This window comes from Solanum verrucosum, unplaced genomic scaffold (assembly GCF_900185275.1).
Source record: "Solanum verrucosum unplaced genomic scaffold, falcon-dt-bn FXZP01000189.1, whole genome shotgun sequence".
Classification (NCBI taxonomy): Eukaryota; Viridiplantae; Streptophyta; class Magnoliopsida; order Solanales; family Solanaceae; genus Solanum; species Solanum verrucosum.
In genome coordinates this window covers 253,188-276,766 of record NW_026020814.1, presented here as the reverse complement: position 1 = coordinate 276,766, position 23,579 = coordinate 253,188, and the positions used below count along the sequence as shown (strand labels likewise).

The window sequence follows — 23,579 nt, the reverse complement described above, 5'->3', positions numbered from 1 at the left end:
TCAAATAGCTGATGTGTTTACAAAATCCATGGCACGACAACACCATCAATTTCTAGTAGGCAAATTGATGCTTCTTGATCCACCAACATCAATTTGAGGGGGGATGTTAGCATGATAGACAACTAAATGATTGTATATATTAATGTAATTGTATAGTGATATAAATTAGCATGATCATATACATTTGTTGTAGAATCAAAGGGATAAATATTGTGATAGAATAGCTGATTTGGAGGGATAGCAAGATAAATTTAGAGGGATTAAATAGCAGATTTGTAGAGATAGAATAGTTGGTCTTTAGGGATAGGAATGGGGGATCTTTAGGGACGTGTAATATTTATTTTCACTATATCATGGAAAGACTCTCTCACTTTGAGAGGAATTTGCTGAAAATTGACACATTTCAAATCCTTGTTTTCACTTTTTTCAAATTCTCTTAATTTTCATGGCCAAACTCCCTTATACATAAAACCTATTAGCAAAAGCATGCATTCCTCCACATAAACACTCACAAAAAAACCCTAACCCAAGTTTCGTCAAAACAAAATTCAGGATACAAAAACAAATAGAAAAATAATAAAAATTCTATTTTTCATCCCTGTTTGTTGACTCTAAACAAAATGAAAACTAAAAAAAGGTCCTCCCGCCGACCAATTCACCGGAAATAACATAATAACTTCATCCACATCTCAAATGTGTTTAGTTTTTTCATTTTTTTTTCATAAACAAAGCAAGGTTCAATAGATAAACAAGTAATGTTGGTGAATAAAAAAACTTATAGGAATCCATCAAATTCAGCAACAGGTAGGAATGTGCATTCGAAATCGGAGGTTGATGAAGCAAGTAGCTTAACAAAGACGGAAACAATCGTGAGCTTAACCCTCCAATGGCAGCTTTTGCTTCTTCAAATATTTTTGGGACTGAGTAACTGAAGTGTGTGAGTAGGATATGAGTTAATTCCTTTGTCTTTATGTGAGACTTTTTGAGAAAAGGACTAAAATGACACTTAATTTAAGAGTAATGTTTTATTTTGGTCTTATATTTTAGGAATAGTTTCAATTATATATAATAAATTAGTAATTAGTTTACAATAAATATAGTTATATAATTTTTAAGAAAAACTATTCAACATATACATTGATTATATATATGCTATAGTTTGCTAAAAGTCATATAAAGTATATACTGACTATATAATATAGCGTACTTATATATGAGCTATACACTGATTATATATTACGGTACACTCTAAAAATTAAATATAGTTTAACTATATATGAAGTATACATTGACTATTCAATATCGATCAACTCGAATTCACCTCTACATAATCTCAAATTTTAGAAATGAAATCCTCTCGATGTTTCGAGTCTTTTGATATATAATTCGCTCGAGATGATGGACATTTGCAGTACGTCAAATTTTAAAGAAAAGGAAAAAAATAACTAAGAAGACGCATGAAAAGAAGAAAGAGGAGGAGGAGGAAAGAAAGAAGGAAAATAAGTTATTAATGGCGAAACTGGAAGGAAGAAGAAGAAGAGTAGAATGTTTGGCAAATTTTAGTAATTTTGAAATTTTGCTGCGCAAAGGGCACATGAATATGAAGACACCCATGAAGGGTGACAACAATGTTGGTCCAAAGTTGATCAATTCTAGCAGGTAAGGTGACTACCTGAAAAAAAAATTATGTCCGCTTGCACGCCTTAAAGTAGACCTACTACTACTTTATCCATCGTAATAGTAAAGTCAACTTTTTTTATAACTATTAACTGTGTTGTTAAGGCCAGCTAATAAGCATCTCAATTACTTTCACATGATACTTGCTATCTCTTGCCTATACATGGATTGTGTAGCTCTGTCTATCAAGGCTCAGACAGAGTAGTGTTTTTGCCAGTAAAGTCAACTTAGAAATAGTTGAGTGACTTTGACTTTCGCGTTACAAAACAAAGTTGAGGGACGACTTTCTGTTTCTTAGATAAAAACTATTAGTTGAGTGAACATATTAGAAATTAACTCGATTTTGTTGATATAGAGGATAAAGTTTTGCATTAATGTAACTTGATTTAGGTGTGTGAGTTTCCTACCTAAAATTTCACCATCATTCAGGTAGTAAAAGGGAACAATCGATAGTTGTGATAAATAATTGGTGATGAACGTAGGGAACTCACACAAATGATAGTTAAGGTATGAAACTCAAAAAACTGAAATACTTTAGATGTGTTGTTGACCTTCAATCTTTTCTTTTTTGTGTGTTTTATTTATTCAGTTACCGTGAACTGTTGTCAATTTTTGATCTGCTTGATTGATAATCAGAGTACATTTGAGATTTTTTTCTTCTTTTTTACCTCATTTGGTTCTGAAATTCGAATATTTGGATAGTGAGCAAGTTAAAGGGGAATGTGTAACCAAGAGAAGAGAGCTCCTGTTACAGGCAGGCTCTGTTGCACTTTCTTTGTCCGCCTTTACATCGATTGCATTGGCAGAGAACGGTACACTTTGATAATTTTTTCACTTTGACATGCTCAGTATCCTTCAAAATGTCTACTTGCTAAAATGGATGATGTTATTTCAGATGTCCCGGAGGATTTTCGTGTTTATTCAGATGATGTCAACAAGTTTAAGATCATGATACCTAGTGGTATGGTTTTACATTCCGTTTTTTTCTTCTTGAATAGAAGCATTTTAGGTGCTCTTCATTGATAAATCCACGTGCAGAAGAGAGCATCTACAGATTATTATGAGTTACAGTAGCTTAATTCTGTAAGTAAATTGAGAGTTGGTACGTAAAATGTAGTAACAAAAATTGGATCTTTTTTTTTTTTTTTTGGATAAGCGTAGTGACTCTGGGCAACTTGCGGGCACCTTGACTAATTCTGGGGTGTCTGCTACCTCGCATCAGTATAGTTATCGAGTAACTCCGTCCACCAAGGCTTGGACAGAAATGAAAAATCACCTTTGTTTAACAAATATAGGATCTTTTTGGCTTAGATATTGAGACGTAAAACTTTACATTCATAGTTCTTGAGAAGAGATGATCTCTGTCAAGGACTAAAGAGATTTGCTCTAACATGATGAGAATGGGAAGAAAATGATGTTAACAAATGAAGAATTACTTGCAGATTGGCAAATAGGCGCGGGAGAAGGTGATGGAGTAAGGCCACTCTTAGCTTTCTATCCTCCAGAAGCTTCTAACTCAAATGGTATTAGTTGGACATTGTGATGGATCGATTCAGTTGAGCTTTATTAAATTGTTGTGTATATGAACTCGATCATCTGTTGTTTCAGTTAGCATTGTAATCACAAGCCTTGGTGCTGATTTCACCAAGTTGGAATCTTTCGAAAAAGTTGATGCTTTTGCTGAGAATCTGGTTTGGTTTAATCCATCTCTACTTCGAAAAAGACTCTCCGTTCCTTCTCCTTTTAATGCTTCATTTGGCGTTCTTACTTCGGCCCTCAATGATTTTTAACAGGTCAGTGGATTAGATAGAAGCTGGCAAAGGCCTCCGGGAGTGAAAGCAAAACTCATAGATAGCAAAGCTTCTAAAGGTATATAACACAATCTAAAACACTCGTTAAAACTTGCCTCATTGCAATGGTTATTTGAGGTTTACTTATAAGTCGAACATAGTCTGTTTATAAAGCCATGAAATGGAATGCATACTATTGTACCTACAGAATTAGAAAGTGCTTTTATGAAATGATTTTCGACAAGTCATTAAGAAAAGCTCTCATTCCTAGAGTTTCGAACACGAAAACTTAAAATTTTGATTCTCCCTCTCATTTAAGAAACTAAGTGATTTTTTCTCACTGAAGCAGTTGTGACTTTGCTTCAATGTTTAGGAGTTTATACTTGCACATGATGTGAGGACGTTTAATTTTTTGAGCCGTTGATAATTGTCACTCTTATTAATCAGGGTTGTATTACAACGAGTACACTCTGTAAAATCCCGGTGAAAGTCTCAAACATCTATTTTCAGTGCTTGAGATAGCAGATAATGGGATTTACAACAGACTGTATACTCTCACTGGACAGGTCAGCTAAACGAAGCAAAAAGACATGCATTAAACTTACTTAGCTTTTCATTTTTCCATTACGAGAGGATGATGAAGAGATCGATAGACTATAAAATTGATTAAGATTTAATTTATCTCACAGTTTGTAGACGAGGAGGCAGAGAAATATGGTGCCAAAATACAGAAGGTAACTTTAAGATATTTTTTCTTCTTGTTTTGTGTTTGCTAGTTTTTTGAGTGAAAATATGCATCACAAAAATGTCTATAGTATCTCAAAAGAAAGTGTCCCTCAGGGATTAGGAAGAACTCTCTTTTTCGTAATAAGGAATTGTAAACTTCGATAGGCTTTGTAAAGGGATATAGAAAAAAAAAATATGTGCTTGTACACATGAGAAATGGGGTTGAAGGAGAAAGAGGTGGATTTGCCCCTCTCCCCCTGCACGTGAGATATGTATAAGGTCTAATCTGATTCTGATTTTCCAAAAATTAATCTGATTCGTTTGAGCTTACTAAATAAAGTCCAAATTCATGTTTTTTAACTCCATATAATGGCGCCATCATTTCATTGTGGATTGTTACGAGTGATGTTCTGAATACATAAAATATTCTCCTCATTTCTTTCCAAGCTTGTGACTGATTTTGAATCCTGGATTCATAATCCCTTCCTGAACCAAACATGAATCTTTCTATTCTTATGTCTCTCACGAGACAGTGTCATCAACGACATACTCAAGCTTTTCATTTAAGAGTTTGAATGTGCTGATATGTTGAACTAAGTTGCGTCACATTTTATATTAACTCAAAGTTTTCAACATAAATTTTGTCTACTTTTGCAAAATTTTGTGGCTTGACGGATATATTTTCACAGTTTTACCAATACGCGTCAGTTCCTTTCTAAGCCTGTTTAGTATCACAGATTCTGTTAGATGTCAGGAAGGATATCGCTTGTGTGAATAAGTTTTGTATCAATAATATTATGTTGCAGTGTCCTGTTTTATGCATGAAATCTTCATTGCTTATTGTTTGTTAAGTGAGGATTTTGTGCAATAACGGTTAAGCAAGTCATTTAATCTGATGTTATATTCAAGTGAATCAATGTCTGGAGTTTCTTGCAATGTGCATGCTATTTCGTCTTTCAGATTAATATGATAACATAATAGAGACCGCGATATCACAAATCTTGGCTTGAGCTTCTGGTTTTTCTAGTTGGTGAATGGCAAACATCGTCGTTGATAGCAGCACAGTAGATCTTCCAAACCTCACAGAGGAACATAATTCAACTTCTAGTTAAGGTATATATTATAACGACTCGAGAAAAAGTTGAGTTGTAGGCATGAACTAGTAACTTGATCAATGTTTTTTTGGTAAAGACAGCTTGGCCAATGTTTAAGAGTTAATATTTACACATTGTTATACCAAAACTGCATGGATTTTTTCTATAAAAATGTGCTTTTTGTGCAAATGTCATATGCCCAAATTCTGAACTTTTAGTTCGAAAGGCTCGGGATTAACATTATACGCCACATAAGCACCTGAAGTACTAAACGAAATAGGTATTAGTTTAATCAGTTATGAGCTTTATAGCTATCTCTCTTTTCCATTTTTTGTTTTAGAACTTCCTAATATGATGTGCTTATATATATCACAATCACTTCCTTTTGGATTGCAATTATCAAAAGTGCATTCCTGTCCTTACTATCTTTTCAAAATCAGACTGAATCCAGATCCCGCACTGCAGGGCTCATTCTGGAGGTTGACGCTCCCAACAGAATATTCTCCGTACTAGCTTTTCTCTTTACTTCCTATACGTTTTAAATAATCTACTCCCCCTTGATAGAACCAATTCTTTCTCCAGACAGGTCCAAAAAGTAACATTATTCCTTAAATTTCTTCTTTTCCTGCTACCAAATAAGCAATTTTCATCCTCCAAAACTCTACTTTTTTCTCCATTCTCAAGCAAATCTCCTTCACAATCATCTTCCTAATGTTGAGAAGAAACAATAGGCTAGGCTTAATTAAGAAAGAATAAGATTTTGGGGGTGGATGGGGAGATGGGATGGGAGTTGAAACCCCCCGACAAATCGAACAATCAAACCACATGCAAGGAGCTTGTAAGGAGAAATACTCCATGCTAGCTACTTACCGATGTTGTACAAGTCTTCAACAATGAAGGTGGTGTTACTGATATTTTAATAAACATCTTCCACTACCTTCAACTTCATGTCTCTTATATACTAAGAGCCTGTTTAGCTATGCTTTCAAAACCTGCATATTTTGGTTTGTGTGCAAACTCAAAATGGTGTTTCTAAAAGAGTACTTCAAGAAAGTATGTGGCTGCCAATAATTTCGAGATTATAATAGAATTGTAAAATGCTAAAAAGAGAGATGCGTTTCAGTATCAAGACAACATACTACACCAAGCTATGTTCATCACATATCCATCTGTCTTTGAAAAGCAATCTAAGTTTTTACTGGGGCTGCTGAAGCCGAAATACCTCATTTGCTATATCTGGGCCATTCAAAGTTTTTGACCCACAGTATCATCAACAACAACTAAACAACTATGGCCAAGCATTCACAAATGTTGGCCAACTACCAATACTTCTGCATTGTCAACTCAGAGATTTTGCTGCGCAAAGGGCACATGAACATGAAGACACCCATGAAGGGTGACATCAACGTTGGTCCGAAGCTGATCAATTCTAGCAGGTAAGGTGACCACCTGGAAAAAAAAATATGTCAGCCAACTTAAAAATGGAGAACCTTTTGATTTTCATAGACTCCTTAGAGTGTTGTGATCAACAAATAGAAACGTAACAACGATATAGTTTTCAGATCCACTGAAGAAGTATCAAGATTTCTGCATGACAGTTTCTCTTTACCAGAGAAAATTACCAGTCCAAAAAGATGCAAGTAAGGCAAAGATTGAATTAATCTATCAAATTCAAACTCAGTAAAATAAATAGCAAGGTGTGTACCTTCTTGAAGGCAGTAACACCCCAAAGATTGTCAAGTTGGTTTGGCTGACCGGTAATGACCAGGCGACCAACTGGATCAGATTGAACCCGTACCTATGTTTACCAAGAAATAAGGGCATTAGAGCTTTGAGATGTTGTAAAAAGACGAAAACAAATTGAATGCACTTGATGGAAACAAGTAGCACGATTGGTATCATACCTCATCTTGTAAAAGCCCAGGCACCAGTGCATAGACCTCAAAGGAGTCATTCTGTTTGCATAAAATCATTACAAATCACATGAGAGAAATGGAATGCATAATATAGAGGTTCTTAATTCTTTTACTTCTGATAGAAACTTACTGTTTCATGAACATTGATTTTCACCCAATTAGCAGGGTGTCCAACATCAACAACTTAGACATCCAACCTGGCAGATGGAAATCAATTTATCTTTACATCAGAAACAGAGGAACCAAAGACAGAGAAAGATAGAGATCAGATGAAATCTACTGGTGTACAAGATAAAAACATTAGAAAGGATCAAGATAAAGTACGACTTACGGCTTAGATGTTTCAGTTTCTGCAGCTTTCATTGGGTGCTCCACTTCATTATGTCCGTGGTGCTTAAGAGAACCTGAATACAACAAGAAGTTCTGCTGCGGTCATTATTCCTTTTTGATAGAGTATGAGTTAAAGCAAAAATTAAAGTTCTCAGATGATAATCCTGATATAGTTACAGTGTTAACTAATAGCAACTAAAGGCCAAAATTTTGGAGAGTGCCAGACTTCATATTGGGAAATGGTGAGGAGAAAACAGCTCAATGATAGAGATATATGAATTGGCAAAGAATTGATGAACAATCTTACCACTATTTTTTAGGCTCTTCGCACGCTTTGGCATATTGTTGGCATTCCTGTCCTATAAAAGATGAAAAACACCAAATTTACTTGTACGTGGCAATAGACAGGTTCAAACTTAAGAAATATAATTCCCAAAGACCTCTACAAGGATTCAGCAACAGACCTTTACAATTGGCTCAGCAACCTCACTATAACCAAGAAGGTGTTGCTCCTTCCAGCCTAGCCTACAACGAGCAGCTGAATCTCTTACTACCCTTCGTGATGCAGAAATTTGGTAACCACTTCCCTGCAGAATTACTTTAAATAGTTCATATTTGATTATATATACATACACTACAAGACTACATTAGTCTTTTCCTAGTGTCCCTTTAAAAAAGTCTTTTCCTAGTGTCCCTTATCCCAAAGTAAGGCCATACTGATTTCCGTTGAAGTCAACTAAAGAAGGATCCATGATCAACTTTGAGAACTTGAGCGAAGTCAAAATACGTCGATGATTCTAACTACTTAGGGTAATAGGCTTCCCCATATCAATTAAAAGGTTTACAACATACTGCAGATGTGAAGATACATCACGTAACAACAAAGTAAACACAGTGTTACCTCATCGTCAACACCCCAAGAAACAGGAGGAGCAACAATAGGAAGTTGAAGCTCTCCGTTTTGTGTCCTATGCCTTTCATATGGTAGAAGTAACTAACATACAGAGAAATCATGAGATAATAGAATGTACATAAACAAAAAGTAAGAGGCAGATTACTTTTTAGAACAAATTCTATTCAAAATCACCATATAAGCATGGAGATGAAGTAATTTATTAAACTTAAACATCTATGTTTGGCATTTCAAAATGTGGAAAGTTAAGGAAAAGTCCAATAAGATAAAATGAACCAGAATGTTCAGCTGCCATCTCACAGTCACATAACCAATTGCAAAATCAAAGATGTAATGAAACCTACTTTAAACAAGAATAAAAGCAGAACCATGAAAATGAAAAGAAGCAAGTACAAACTATTCAAATGACTTTATAGGTCACAAAAGACGGACTGTTAATAAAAGTTTTCTAAGTTAATACTTCACAAAGCACCCACCAATCTTTTTGGATAAGGTTAAATAATTTGTTAATGATTGAGGAAAATCCTGTATACAAGCCGTATACTAAGAAATAGAGAACCTATACAAAAATATGGTCCTCTACAAAAGACATTCAATCATCTATACAAGCAGGGACCTCATAAGTGCACCAAAAAAGAAACTAGAGATAAAAAGGCTAATCCTTACATTTACAAACTCAAATTCTATCCCTTCAAACACTCTCTCCCTCTCCTTCCATACAACCCACATAAAAGATAACATCGCAAACCACCTATCCACTAACAATGCGACATAATTCAGTCCCAGAAACTCATCTTATACCAAATATTAGCAGCATGGCGGACAATAGTCAAAATATGCTAATAACTATCAAGGGAAGAGAACTTTAGGTTATTACCTTCTCATAGAAGCCGCGAAATGTCCAAGAAACAGTAGTGCAAGTCCTGAGAAGGAAGATTATCAGAGCCCCAAAAAAAGCATTTAGAGAAAGTCGTATAATAGTAGATAGAAGGCATCGATATTGTCTTATATATTCAGTTGATTATCATTCCAGTAAATTCTTATCTTATTTGATCATCAAAAGATATCTTGCTCATTACAATTTATTCTGAGTTACTCATCTAATTGGAGACATCGACACTCATTTCACATTGAGCAAATCTAGCATAAGGAAGCAACCCGTCAGTATCTCATAAAGTCTAGACTCCCTATTCAGAAGCATCTGTAAATATTTAAGGCTTCAAGTCCCTGCGTGCTTAACTCTAGAACCAATTGCCACCACTCAGATACCTGGTCCTCTATATTTGACCAAGACCTAACAGAAAGAAAGATGCAACATTCCTTAGGTATGTTGTTGTTTGTTGTTAATGCGGTGTATGTTTCTTAGCACTTATAGCCTAAGTTGCTCAGACTCGGTGCAGGTGTTTGATACGGGTGCGGATCTAGATGTTGTATCCTTCATGACCTAATTTTTAAGATTCGGGGATATGGATCCATGTAAGGATACGTGTGTGGGGATTCGCCTACAAATAATTAAAATATCTAAAAGAAGAGTTAGAAAACCTAAATTATGAGATATTATGGGAGAACTTGAGGAGAATATGGAAGGAAATTAACGGAAAAGGAGTGACATAGAAATTTCTAGATAAAAGGTATTTCATTTTCTTCAATTTCACCTTAGCTTTTGTATTGATTACATACAATCATTAAAACTGTCCAAACTTACCCCATCTATTTTGGTCAAAGCACCCAAAACCGGTTGACCAAATTGGACACGGATCCTACACCCATGTTGTATCGACACGGATGTGGCACCAAAAGTGAAGAGTCTGAGCAACTTAGCTTATAGCTTGATATTGGAATCTATGTTGTTATTTTTGCAAAAGCATTTTGTGTTTTCTTCATATTTTCAATTTTAGTAGTTTTCATACTCTCTCCGCTATAAAAAGAATGCCTCTTTCCAAAGTTACCAAGTTCAAAGAAAAGAATGCTTCTTCCCTTTTTTGGCAATTCTTAATTTCAACATGTCACAAGTAGAGTCCGAGCAACTAAGCTTATAGCTTGATATTGGAATCTATGTTGTCATTTTTGCAAAAGCACTTCATGTTTTCTTCCTATTTTCAATTTAGTAGTTTTAATACTCTATCCGCTATAAAAGAATGTCTTCTTCCAAAGTTACCAAGTTCAAAGAAAAGAATGTCTCTTCCCTTTTTTGGTAATTCTTAATTTCAACGTGTCACAACTCACATGAAATGTTCAAGACCACAAGATTAAGGACATTTTGGTACATTCTACACATCTTTGGTTTATCTAAACTCAAATTTAAAATGAACCCTCAACCTAAAATTCTTATTTGAACAACTTTTTATTGTCATTGATCTATTTCAGTCATTACTAAACTAAAATAGCTTACTCAATATCTACAATTGCTTATTCATATGCTATTATGAGTTCAAGACAGGCTGCTATGGTGATATTGGTAGACACACTGCTCTTAGGAAGAAGTGCTAATGCATCTCGGCTCGAGTCCGAGTGGCAGTATACTATCTTCTAAAAAGGATAAAAAGATCTTATAATGAATTCAATTCCCGATTTTCATTTAAAATTAGGTAATTAAGGGACTCTTCTTTATAAAGTCTTTTCATAATATTTTCAACCTTGAGCATACATTAACTCACATTTCCTTTTTGATCATTTCAATTGTAATTGTTAAAAAGTCCCACATCGGAAGAGGATTGAGAAATTGGACTCCTAATATGGACTTGGACAAACCTCCCCTCATGAGCTAGCTTTTGAGGTTGAGGTAGACTCAGGTGTCATATCTTTATATGGTCTTAGAGTTAGACTCATCCTAGTTTGTTGTTCACCGATGTTGGGTCCCCATTTATAACGGTTCACGCTCTAGTTGAGGTCTGGGCGTACGAGGGAATGTTAAGAAATCCCACATCGGAAGAGGGATGAGAAATTGGACTCTTTATATGGAAATGGACAAACCACCGCTCATGAGCTGGGGTTGAGTTGCATCCAGGTGCCATATCTTTACAGTAATTACCATTCATTTGATAACCTTTTTAGTTGATGAAATCGTAAAACTATATGATTCATCAAAAAAAGGCAATAGTTGCTCTTTTCTATATAACAAGATTTTGTTACTGGTTGGATTTCTTCGGGACATTTCCCACTAAGCGATTTATATGAATCGTTAATGTTCCTTTCATGGAGTTTCTCCCTAATTCATATAATTCTGTATTTCAAAAAAATTGTTATAATTTTAAGTAAGTAAAATAACTGGACCAAGTGCTATTTTTATCCAAGGCTACAAGATTTAAAAAATTTATTTACTTTCTTAAAGTCTATGTCAAATCAAAACCAGACAAACATTTGAAACTTCAGGAGTAGTTATTAAGGTTTTATACAATTCATGAACAATTGTTCTTCTACCACCTTCTGATATAATGTTCTAGCAACCAAGCAACTTATTACTCTCACATGTACCCAAAATATATCGTAACATTTCACATCCAAAACAACAGAAATAAACTTCAAAATCTTGGTACATCATCAGTAAAAGAATGACAGACAACATCTCCCTTACATAGTTAATATTGGGGAAGTTGATGTTTGACGAGTAGAGAAATATTCATATCAAGTTGCCAGAAAAAAAGAAATAACCAGGGCCAACTAAATGCTCACTTGGGGGGATTAAAGGAGTCTCCCACTTCTCGCCACAACTTCAATCCAGTTACCTACATAGATAAAGTAGCTTAACTGTACACCATCAAAAGTACGTGGGAATAACATAAAATTCATCTCACAGACTCATAGCATATTGGATCATTAATTAATCAACCAAGTAATAGAAGAAAATACACAACCACGACTTCAATTTTTTAAATTATACTATAAAGTACAAAGCTAAATTGCTTATTTCTTAAAAATAAATTAAGAATACCCTCTCTAACAACTCGAGGTTCACACTGTGATATTTGGAAAGAGAAACATAGCCCTCCAGGGATGCTTTACACACAACTGTGTGAACAAGCAACAAAATGCCTTTAACAAAAATGGCCACATAAAATCATGGTTAATCGAGAAATAACTCCTTGACTTATTGCACTCAATTGTTGACCAACTGCTTCTGATTAGCTAAGGATATTTTGGTGAAGTGACTAATATACTCTGCAGTTCTTGATTCAATTAAAAAAGTAAAATCTATAACAGAGAACTGATCAAATACAAGTGCATAATTCATAGCCACCTAATTTGATCACAGATCTCCATAACCTAGCACGAGGAACATGAAAAGATATAATATGTACAAGGAACAAGATGAAAATAAAAAGGCTCAATGATAAAACCATGATACACTTACTTTAGGCAATTAAGAGGATGACCATAAAACTTAGGTAGTTTAAGTTCCATTGCCTTCTCCCGGTAAAAGGTGCCTAGTTTTCCTATAAATGCAGCTTGATCCTCAGGAGAGCCTTCATCATCCTCACCGTCAGCCATCTAAAATTTGGAAACAAACTTTAAAAAATTCATGATGAATTGACAACGATCTTGGATTCCTGGTTATATGCTTATATATTGTCGTGCTTCTATACTTTTATTTATCTCATTATCGTACAAAAAATTATGAATGGTATAAAACTAAATTAAAGAAAAGGAGTACAGTAATAGATTGCCTTTGTCTCTATTTTTATAAAGTGTTATTCTTTCGTGAGTTAGTAAAAATATATTTGTATTGATGCATATTAAGTTATAATAAATTACTTCGGTAATGGGCTTGGGTTTGTATCTAGCTATCAAATGCACGGATATATAGTTGATTTTAGCCAAAATATTATTTCGCTCATTTGTGGATCATGGGCAAACCTTTAAAGTTTAAAGTCAAAGAGTTAAAATTTATTAAACTTGAAGTCTATACACAGAGTAAACAAGGTCAAAAGTTCAATATCATATTTGTAAATCACCTAATTGCAGGGCCTTCATTTAAGATATATATAACTATAAAATATGCATGTGCTTCCATTTGATACATGTATTTAAACAGAATTATGGTTGGCATTCTTTTCGTATATATCATAGTGTTTTTTATAAAATAATAATGTATGAAATTCAATCAAATATGTTTAGTGTTCATGCATAAATGATTAAATTCCAATTAAAATTATCTGAAGTTTCTAAGGTGCACAACTAGTTTTTGAATATTAGATATCCAATATTCTAGTCACTATGGATGTATTTGCCCAACCTAAGTAGCTTTCTTTTGTACATGTATATCATAATCATGGATTCTTATATGATCATATTTTTCCTGTTGATGTATTTTCATAAACAATACTTTTTAATCTAAAATTTGAAAACAAATTTAAAAAATTTATGATGAATCAGAGTATGTACCATTGCACAAATATTCTCAGATGCTTCCCTACTATGATGTCCAACATTTGTAGTTCCAGGAAATATTACACTAGCTGGTTCTGGCGTTTTTCCAATAGAAGAATCAGTGATAACGTTTGTAGGAATGGTTTTCATTTGAGAGTCCTCTTGTCTATCCACCATCAAATCATTACCATTCTGATTGACCTCATAGATCATTTTCTCAATATTCTGTACTTCATCATCAATCACCTTCACATAGCCACTTACCATATCATCCATTCCAGCATCAATAGTAGGTGGTTTGTTCTCCAACACCACATTGTTGTGTGCCTCTAGCTGACTCTTAGAGTTGAGTTGGTCCTCTGACTCACTTCTTGCATTCTTCAAGTCCTCTCCCTTTGAATCACTCTGATCATCTTTCTTGTCCTCATCATTGCTTTTGCCAGTCTTAACACCATTTTTGTACTTGATCGGTGACTCATTGGACACAAGGACATCACTAGTAGGGACATTCTTTTCCGCATCCAGCATCTCTACATCACCCTTATCCATTCTGACAACTAATCACAGGCAACATATCATATGTATCAAATTTCGGCATTCTAATACTCATCTCATAAAAAAAACACTCAAAAGTGAAAGGAAAGGGAAGAAATAACTTCCAAAAAAACTGATATGCATCACCTTCAAATCAATTTTTTATAAGAAAAGAAACTTTATATCTAATTCATTCTTAGACGTCTTTTTTCTCTGCTATTGATATAACTTGAATCCTTGTTTGTCAGTTTTTGTGAGTGATTTGGAGTAAAGAACAGTTTTTTTATGTTTTCTAAATTCATGAAAATTTGGGGATTTTATGGCATAAAATTCTCAATTTTTCATGAATTTGAAAAATATAAAAAAGTTGGTTTCACTTTTTTCTCTCCAAATCACTCAACAAAACTCAAAAACAACTCCAATTTATATTCACAACCATACACAACTCCTATTTTCAATTGAAAATCGGAGTTGTGTTTGGTTGTGAATATAAATAAACTGGAGTTGTTTTTGAGTTTTTGCGAGTGATTTGGAGTTAAAAAAGTACCTTTTTTTTCAAATTCTCTCAATTTTCATGGCCAAACTCCATTACATATAAAATCTATTAGCAAAAGTATGCATTCCTTCACACAAACACAAAAAAAAAACTCTAACCTTAGTTTCATCAAAATAAAATTCAGGATACAAAAACATACAGAAAAAAATAAAAATCTTGTTTTTCATCCCCATATGTTCAACTCTAAACAGAATGAAAACTAAAAAAAGGTACTCCCGCCGATCAATTCATCGGAAAAATACATCAAAACTTCATCCACATCTCAAATGTGTTTAGTTTTTTTCATTTTTTTCAAAAACAGAGCAACCTTCAATAGATAAACAAGTAATTCGGGGAGTACAAAAACTTACAGGAATCCATCAAATTCAGCAACAGGTAGGAAGTGCAATCGAAATTGGAGGTTGATGAGGCAAAGTAGCTTGACAAAGAAGGAAACGATCGTGACTTTAACCCTCCAACGACGGATTTTGCTTCTTCAAATATTTTTGGCACTAAGTAACTGAAGAGTGTGAGTAGGATATGAGTTAATTCTTTTGTCTTTATGTGAGACTTTTTGAGAAAATAACTAAAATGATACTTAATTTACTAGTAATATTTTATTTTGGTTTTCTAATATATTTTAGGAATAATTTCAATTATATATAATAAATTAGTAATTAGTTTAAAATAAATATAGTCATATAATTAAAAAATCATTGAAAGTATACGTTGACTATATATATAATATAGTTTGTTAAAAGTCATAGAAAGTATATAATGAGTACTGACTAATTAATATAGCATATTTGTACATGACGATATACTCAAAAAATTAAATATAGCTTAGTTATATGAAGTATACATTGACTATACATGAAGTATACCTTGACTATTCAATCTCGATGAACTTGAAATAACCTCTAAATAGTACCAAAATTTAAATATGAAATTCTCTCGATATTTTGAGTCTTTTGATATATAATTCACTTGAAACGATTCACGTTTGCGGAAAATTCTATATATTTGTATTCTCCTTGGGACCTTAAATCAGTTATTAGAGGTTTATGTCCATCTTTCTTTGTGAAGAGATAAATACAATATCGCAAAAGGACAACTCAATACACGAAACATCCCACATTCAGATAGAGTCGTATAGGCTAACCTACAAAGTGCATCCTGTCCTTACTAGTTTTTATCTTTCGTTTTTGGTTTACCACCCAATGCCCCATTGGAGCTCCGACTAAATTCGAATGGAGTACTGCAGAGCCTATTATGGGGTAACGCTCCCAACATGACTTTCTTCATACTAGTTTTTCTCTTTCTTTCCTATTCGTTTTAAACAGTCTATTCCCCATTGATAGAACCAATTTTTTTCTCCAGACAACATTGTTAAAAAATATAGGATCTTTTTGTCTTAGATATTTAGATGTAAAACTTTTAAATTCATAGTTCTTGAGAAGAGATGATTTATGTCAAGGAATAAGGAGATTTGCTCTAACGCGAAGAAAATGAGAAGAAAATAATGGTAACAAATGAAGAATTACTTGCAAATTGGCAAATAGGTGCGGGAGAAGGTGATGCAGTAAGGTCACTCTTAGCTTTCTATCTTCCAGAAGCTTCTAACTCAAATGGAATTAGTTGGACATTGTGATGGATCGGTTCATTTGAGATTTATTAGATTGTTGTGTATATGAACTCGATCATCATGTTGTTTCAGTCAGCATTGTAATCACAAGCCTTGGTACTGATTTCACCAAGTTGGAATCTTTCAGGAAAGTTGTTGTTTTTGCTGAGAATCTGGTGTGGTTAAATCAATCCCTACTTTGAGAAAACTCTCTGTTCCTTCTTCTTTTAATGCTTCATTTGGCGTTCTTACTTCGGTCCTCAATGACTTTTAACAGGTCAGTGGATTGGACAGAAGTTGGCAAAGGCCTCCGGGAGTGAAAGAAAAACTCATTGATAGCAAAGCTTCTAAAGGTATATGAACACAGTCTAAAACACTCGCTAAAACTTGCCTCGATGCAATGGTTATTTGAGCTTTACTTATAAATCGAACAGAGTTTGTTTATAAAGAAATGAAATGGAATGCATACTATTGTACCGACAGAATTTGAAAGTTCTTTTATGAAATGATTTTCGACAAGTCAAGAAGAAAAGCTCTTATTCCTAGAGTTTAGAACACATAAACTTAAAATCCTGAATCTGCCTCTACCATTCAGGAAACTAAGTGAGTTTATCTCACTAAAGTAGTAGTTGTGACTTTGCTTCAATGTTTAGTAGTTTATACTTGCTCATGATGTGAGTACGTTCAATCTTTTCAGCCGTTGATAATTGTCACTCTTATTAATCAGGGTTGTATTACATCGAGTACACTCTCCAAAATCCCGGTGAATGTCTCGGATATCTATTTTCAATGCTCGGGATAAGAGACAATGGGATTTACAACAGACTGCATACTCTCACTGGACAGGTCAGCTAAACGAAGAAAAAAGACACGCATTATAAACTTACTTGGCTTTTCATTTTTCCATTACGAGAGGATGATGAAGAGATCAATGGACTGTAAAATTAATTAAGCTTTAATTTAAGTTGCAGTTTGTAGAAGAGGAGGCAGAGAAATATGGTGCCAAAATACAGTAGGTAATTGTTATATTCTAGGTGTTTTGATGATCCTCACAAATACTGGGACCTAGTCCCTGACAGAGTGCTCTCGTCCAGATTCAAATGGGTACAACTGTAAAGTTGTCATGTCAGGTGGTAGGTGAAAAATGCAGTTTACTTCACCAATAGAAAGAGCGGACGAGACTTTCTCTTTCAGTGGCTCACAAATGCAGGGACCTGGCCCCTGGTAGAGTTTTTCTCGTCCAGATTTATAATGGTGTACAACTGTAAAGATGTCCTGTCAGTGGGTTGGTGAAGTCGTCAACGTAGTTCAATAATAGAAATGGATGAGGTTATTTGTCCAATGGTCAATAACTCTTTTTGGTCGATATAATCAAAATGACAAACAATAAAAAGATTCATTCATTCAAAAGGAGAGAGAGCCAACAAGTCTTCTCAAGAACTCACTAATGAAAAGTTTGCAAGGGACCAGGTCCCTGCAAGACTGCGTATGTGAAAGGACGACAAGACAGCTGTCAGAAAAGTTGCCACCTCTAATGTGGTAGGTGCACATCTTTCCAGAGAAGCAGGCTCTCAGCCAATGGGCGGTCCCAAGGAGTTTGTGTCTTTTTGATATAGTCTTTTCTCCAAAAACACAAACTCAAGATTTGGCAAACAAAAACACAAGCTTAAAAAAGAGAAGTCCATCTTCAAGGAAGAACTAAAGCACAAGAACACATACAACAGGGACTTGATCAACTGAAGAAGTGTTTTCCGTACCTGATGTTGTTCTTGAATGTTTGTATTGAGCTAAACTTGTAGGATTCATTTCAAAGAAACGTTTCAAACTCTTGTGTGTAGTGAGGGTAAGAACATTGTTAGAGTTAACTTTGTGTCTTACGGTAAAAATCTATATTAATCAGTGAGGGTTAGTATAGTGGGAAATGGATGCATTGCTTAGGCTCGTTTAAGTAATAGTTGTATTACTTAGTGTGAGATTAGGAGGTTAAACTTATTGTTGTGGTGTAAACTATGTTTCGCTTTTTCTTGAGAAGATTAGTGAAAAGAGTTGAAAATCATGTGTGACAGGTTGTGGTTTTACTTTCTTGAGCAAGGAGGTTTCCACATAAAATTCTTGTGCTTGTTTTACGTTGTGTTATTTATTTTTTGAACAGTTATTCTGTCGAGGGACTTGGTTTTGTGATCACTGGTGGACGCTTACATTCCAACAATTGGTATTAGAGCTTGGGCTCTCTATATGGTTAATACCAAGAGAGAGGTTCCTGCGAGCAATAGCGACACAACTGAACCTGCAAAGAAGTCAGTCTCCCATAAGACCACCTCTCTTTGATGGTAAGTTCTATAGATGGTGGAATATTCGAATGAGAGACTATCTCATGGCTGAGGACATTGAGGTATATGACGTCATATGTGAAGGTCCTTATGTGCCAACTATGGAGGTTAAGGATGGAGAGATTGATATACCGTGAGTTTACGGTATTTCTAATACATTTCCCTTACAAGTTGTGTGTGTGTCTGGGGCCTTTTTGTATTGGTTTTTATGTTTTTTATCATATTTTGCAAGAAAGATGTTCAAGCGCGGAAGTAAAGAGAAAACTGAAAAAAATGCAGAAAAGGGCATCTACGGACCGAAGGTCCACTGACACTCCGTAGGTGATGGCCGTAGATCAGCAGGCAATGCAAATCAGGGAAATCTAACCAAGTGTGGAACCACGGTGGTCACTGACGGTCTGTAGATTGATCTACGGACCGTACTGCTGATCCGTAGATTGATACTGCGGGGGTTCCAGTACCTGATTTTTAAAGATTCTAAGTGTGGAGCCACGGAGGGGGGTTGACGGACTGTAGATCGATCTACGGTCTGTACTGCAAGTCCATCGTTTGGTTCAGAGAAGTTGATTTTTGGAGGCTGAAATATTTTTTAAGTCCTGGCTGACGGAAGGGACTCACGGACCGTAGATCCATTGACGGTCCATGAGTCAGTCTCGTGGAATGAAGACGCATGCCTGAACAAACTTTCCTTAATGTATTTCCCTTTTAATTTAGGACTTGTTTTCTATAAATAGGGCATTTAAACCTCGTTTTTAGGGGTTAGACTTTATTACTTTTGTTTTACTTTGTGACTGGGGAATTAATTTTGCTACCTTAGCAATTCTTGATTTCCAAAGGTTAGTTTTGAAGATTTGGTTTGAAATTCGAGTTGAATTTTTGGGTTTATTTTTCTCAACTACGTAAGTTCATAATTCTTTCATCTAAAACAATGAATTGTGTTCATATGATTATGGGTAACTAAACTCCACAACTAGGGTTGTGGGATCCATGAGCGATTAACAAAGTATAAATAGTAAATAAGCAATTCTTGAATAGTGTTTTTCATGCATTGATAATTCTTTTGTTCAAAAGTCCTTTTAATGAGTGCACGCGTTAGAACTTGCCTTGTTGCTACTTGCCGGACCAAGTAGGTAATCAACAAGAAAAGAATTATCAACATAGATTTAGTGTGATACTATCTAATAGACTAGTGTTGATTGGTGTGAAGTAATAACTAAGCCAAACATCGATTATGATGTCTAATATGAGGTAAAGGTAAGGGTTAGTAAATTATACACATGTAGCCTGACCAAGGTGCGGGATGAAATTCTCTAGATGTCGGACCAAGGATTTAGAGATACCTAACTTATCACTTTGCATGTAATATACTAGGAAAGGATTGCTATTACTAGGATTACTGAGTTATGAGCTTGTGGTGAACACGTATACCCTAGTTAATTTTCTCATTTGATAACAACAAAAAATGGCTTTTGTTTACTGAATTCTTACAATCTGTTTCACAAATCCCCCCTTTTTATTACTTGTTTCTGGAAGTACTTTGACAAAACGAATATAAGTGTAAGTTAAAGTTAAGTCTAAACCAGTTTCCTCGTGGGTTCGACCCCAACCTACAAGTTGGGTTCTTTACTTGATAACGATCGCTTATGCTTCTTTAGGGAGGTGTAATTTGAGCGTATCAAATTTTGGCGCTGCTGCCGGGGTAATTTGGCTTTTAAATTAATTTAAACTACATTATTGAACTTTAGTCAAATATTTCCTAATTTTACTTTTTCTTTTTCTTTTTGTCTCTCTCAGGTTCTGACTCTGGTGTATGTCAAGTACACGGAGCCAAGGTGAACTACTTACTCATTACTATCCAGAGTTGAACTGAACTTTGTGAAGAATGAACAATCAAGGAATTCCAATTAATCCTATTAGAGTAAATCTTGATGATGTAGTTGAGTTACAACAGCCGAGAGTAGCTGGTGGGGAAAATCGGGGTCTAGCTGAAAATTAATTAGGAAATGCAGTGAGGGTGCACGGTCCACTAAACCCACAACTGCATGACAACTACACGGGAAATGCCAATATTTCTGACTCTGATGGACCTCTAGTCTTACCCCCTTTGCCTCTGGGGCACACATTTGTCGTAACCAGTAGCTTGAGGCAAATGCTTACAGCGAGGGGCTTGTTCTCAGGGTTGCCATCGGAGGACCCACATGCTCACATAGACAAGATAAGGGTAGTCTGCAAGAGCTGTGTAGGTCAACCAGACTTGGATATAGATGTCATCAGATTGCGAGTGTTCCCTCTATCACTGACAGGCGATGCTGCTATATGGTTCACTGAGCTTCCTTATAACTCAATCTATACATGGAACCAACTGAGGGATGTGTTCTTAGCAAGGTATTATCCAGTGTCCAAGAAGCTAAATCACAAAGATAGGGTCAATAATTTTGTGGCATTACCTGGAGAGTTTGTAAGTAGCTCATGGGACAGATTCACTTCGTTCATAAGAGGTGTTCCGGATCACCGTATTGATGATGAGTCGCTGAAGGAATATTTCTATCGAGGTCAGGATGATAACAATAAAGTAGTGTTGGATACTATTGTTGGAGGTTCATATGGTGAGTGCACATACGCACAGATCGCAGAAAAGCTGGAGAAGATCTCTCGCAACAATAAAGCATGGAGCACTAGAAGGTCAGATACTGTGGAAATTACAATCGAGAGGGTCAATATGTTCGGGATGGGAACTTCAATCGCGACAACAACTACAACCGAAATAGCTATGGCAACAGAAATGATCGAGTTGGACCTTATGTTCCCCCTCAAAATCAGGAATATGGTACTAGGGAAGCTGGAGGAAGTATGGAGCGTATTGAAGATATGATGCAGAAGATGATGAAAAGGTTTGTTGCAGCTGATGAGAATGTGAAGGAGATGAGAAATGACTTGTCTGGTATTGGTCAAAAGGTTGATGCCCATGCAGTGTCAATAAAGCATCTAGAGCAGCAGATGACCTAGTTGTCTACTACAGTGAACCCACGTCAACCTGGTACTCTTCCTAGCAACATTATCTAGAATCCAAAGAATGACGACCATTGTATGGCAGTTACTACTCGAGGGGTAAGCAAACCATTGATCCACCTATGTCGTCTGTGGTGGAAGTTGAAATTAGAAAAGAAGATGATGTGATAGAGGTTAGAGAAAAGTCTGAGACTGCGACAGAGAAAGAAGCGGAGATATCTCAGAAAGTGGTCCCCATACCTAGACCTCCACCACCTTTTCCATAAAAATTAGTGAAGAAGACTGAATATGGTAAATATCGTATGTTTATTACTATGTTGAAGCAGCTTTCCATCAACGTTCCGTTGATAGAAGCTTTGGAACAAATGCCTGGGTATGCAAAGTTTATGAAAGATATGGTAACAAAGAAGAGGTCTGTGAGTTTTAAAGACGATGATAGATTGCAGCATTGTAGCGCTATTTCTACAAGGTCTCTTGTGCAAAAGAAAGAGGATCCTGGTGACTTCACGATTCCATGTACTATCAGATTGTTACATTTTGCTAACACATTGTGTGATCTTGATGCTAGCATCAACCTCATGCCATTGTCTATTTACAAGAAGTTGGGTCTAGAGGACCCAAAGCCCACTACAATGTTGTTACTGATGACCGATCGGACTGTGAAAAGGCCCATTGGTGTACTCCATGATGTGCTAGTAAAAGTGGAATCTTTCATTTTTTCGGCAGATTTTGTGATTCTTGACTGTGAGGTTGATTTTGAGGTTCCCATCATCCTTGGGAGACCATTTCTTGCCACAGGGAGTGTGTTGGTTGATATGGAAAAGGGACAGATGAAGTTCAGACTGAACAATGAAGAAGCAACTTTCAATATTTGTAGGTCCATGAAGCATAGTGGTGAGCTCCAAACAGTATCTGCTATAACTTACAGAGTAGAGAGTGGGACAGAAGTGCAAATTGAAGAGCGACTAGGTGTTGAGGCACTAGCAGTAGTTATGATGAATTTCGATAGTGATGGTATTGAAGAGTATGATGAGTTGGTAGCCACACTCGATAGGTGTGAATATCGGTCCAAACCAAAGAAGTATGAGTTAGACATGAAGAATCGCGAGTCCCCACCCGCAAGACCATCTATTGTGGAGGCACCAAAAGTGGAGCTTAAGGCTCTACCACCGCATTTGAGGTATGTATAATTGGGCAGAGAGAACACTTTCCCGGTCATCATTGCGACAGATTTGAATGCGAGACAAGTAGAGTGCTTGGTGACTGTGTTAAAGAGGTTTAAGCGAGCTATTGGGTGGACTATTGTGGATATTATTAGGATTCTGCACGGTATTTGCTCTCACAAAATCCAACTCATGCCAGATCATAAGCCCAGTATCGAGCACCAGAGAAGATTAAATCCACCTATGCAAGAGGTAGTTAAAAATGAGATCATAAAGTGGCTGGATGCGGGAGTTATTTATCCCATTGCAGATAGTAGTTGGGTGTGTCCTGTGCAGTGTGTGTCTAGAAGGGGTGGTATTATTGTGGTTCCAAATGAAAGAAATAAGTTTGTTCTAATGAGGCCTGTGACTGGATGGAGAGTTTGTATGGATTACCGAAAGTTGAATGCGTGGACAGAAAATGACCATTTTCCTATTCCATTCATGGACAAGATGGATAGACTTGCAGAAAAGGGTTGGTATTGTTTTCTTGATGGGTATTCGGGCTACAATCAAATTTCTATAGCTCCAG

General features: G+C 35.6%; 2 pseudogenes; one reads left to right on the top strand and one right to left on the bottom strand.

The window, feature by feature from the left end:
- Nucleotides 1-1,507: 1,507 nt before the first annotated feature.
- Nucleotides 1,508-14,362, bottom strand: LOC125813300 (AT-rich interactive domain-containing protein 6-like; annotated as a pseudogene).
- On the top strand, nt 1,841-4,243 carry LOC125813208 (psbP domain-containing protein 3, chloroplastic-like; annotated as a pseudogene).
- Nucleotides 14,363-23,579: the final 9,217 nt, after the last annotated feature.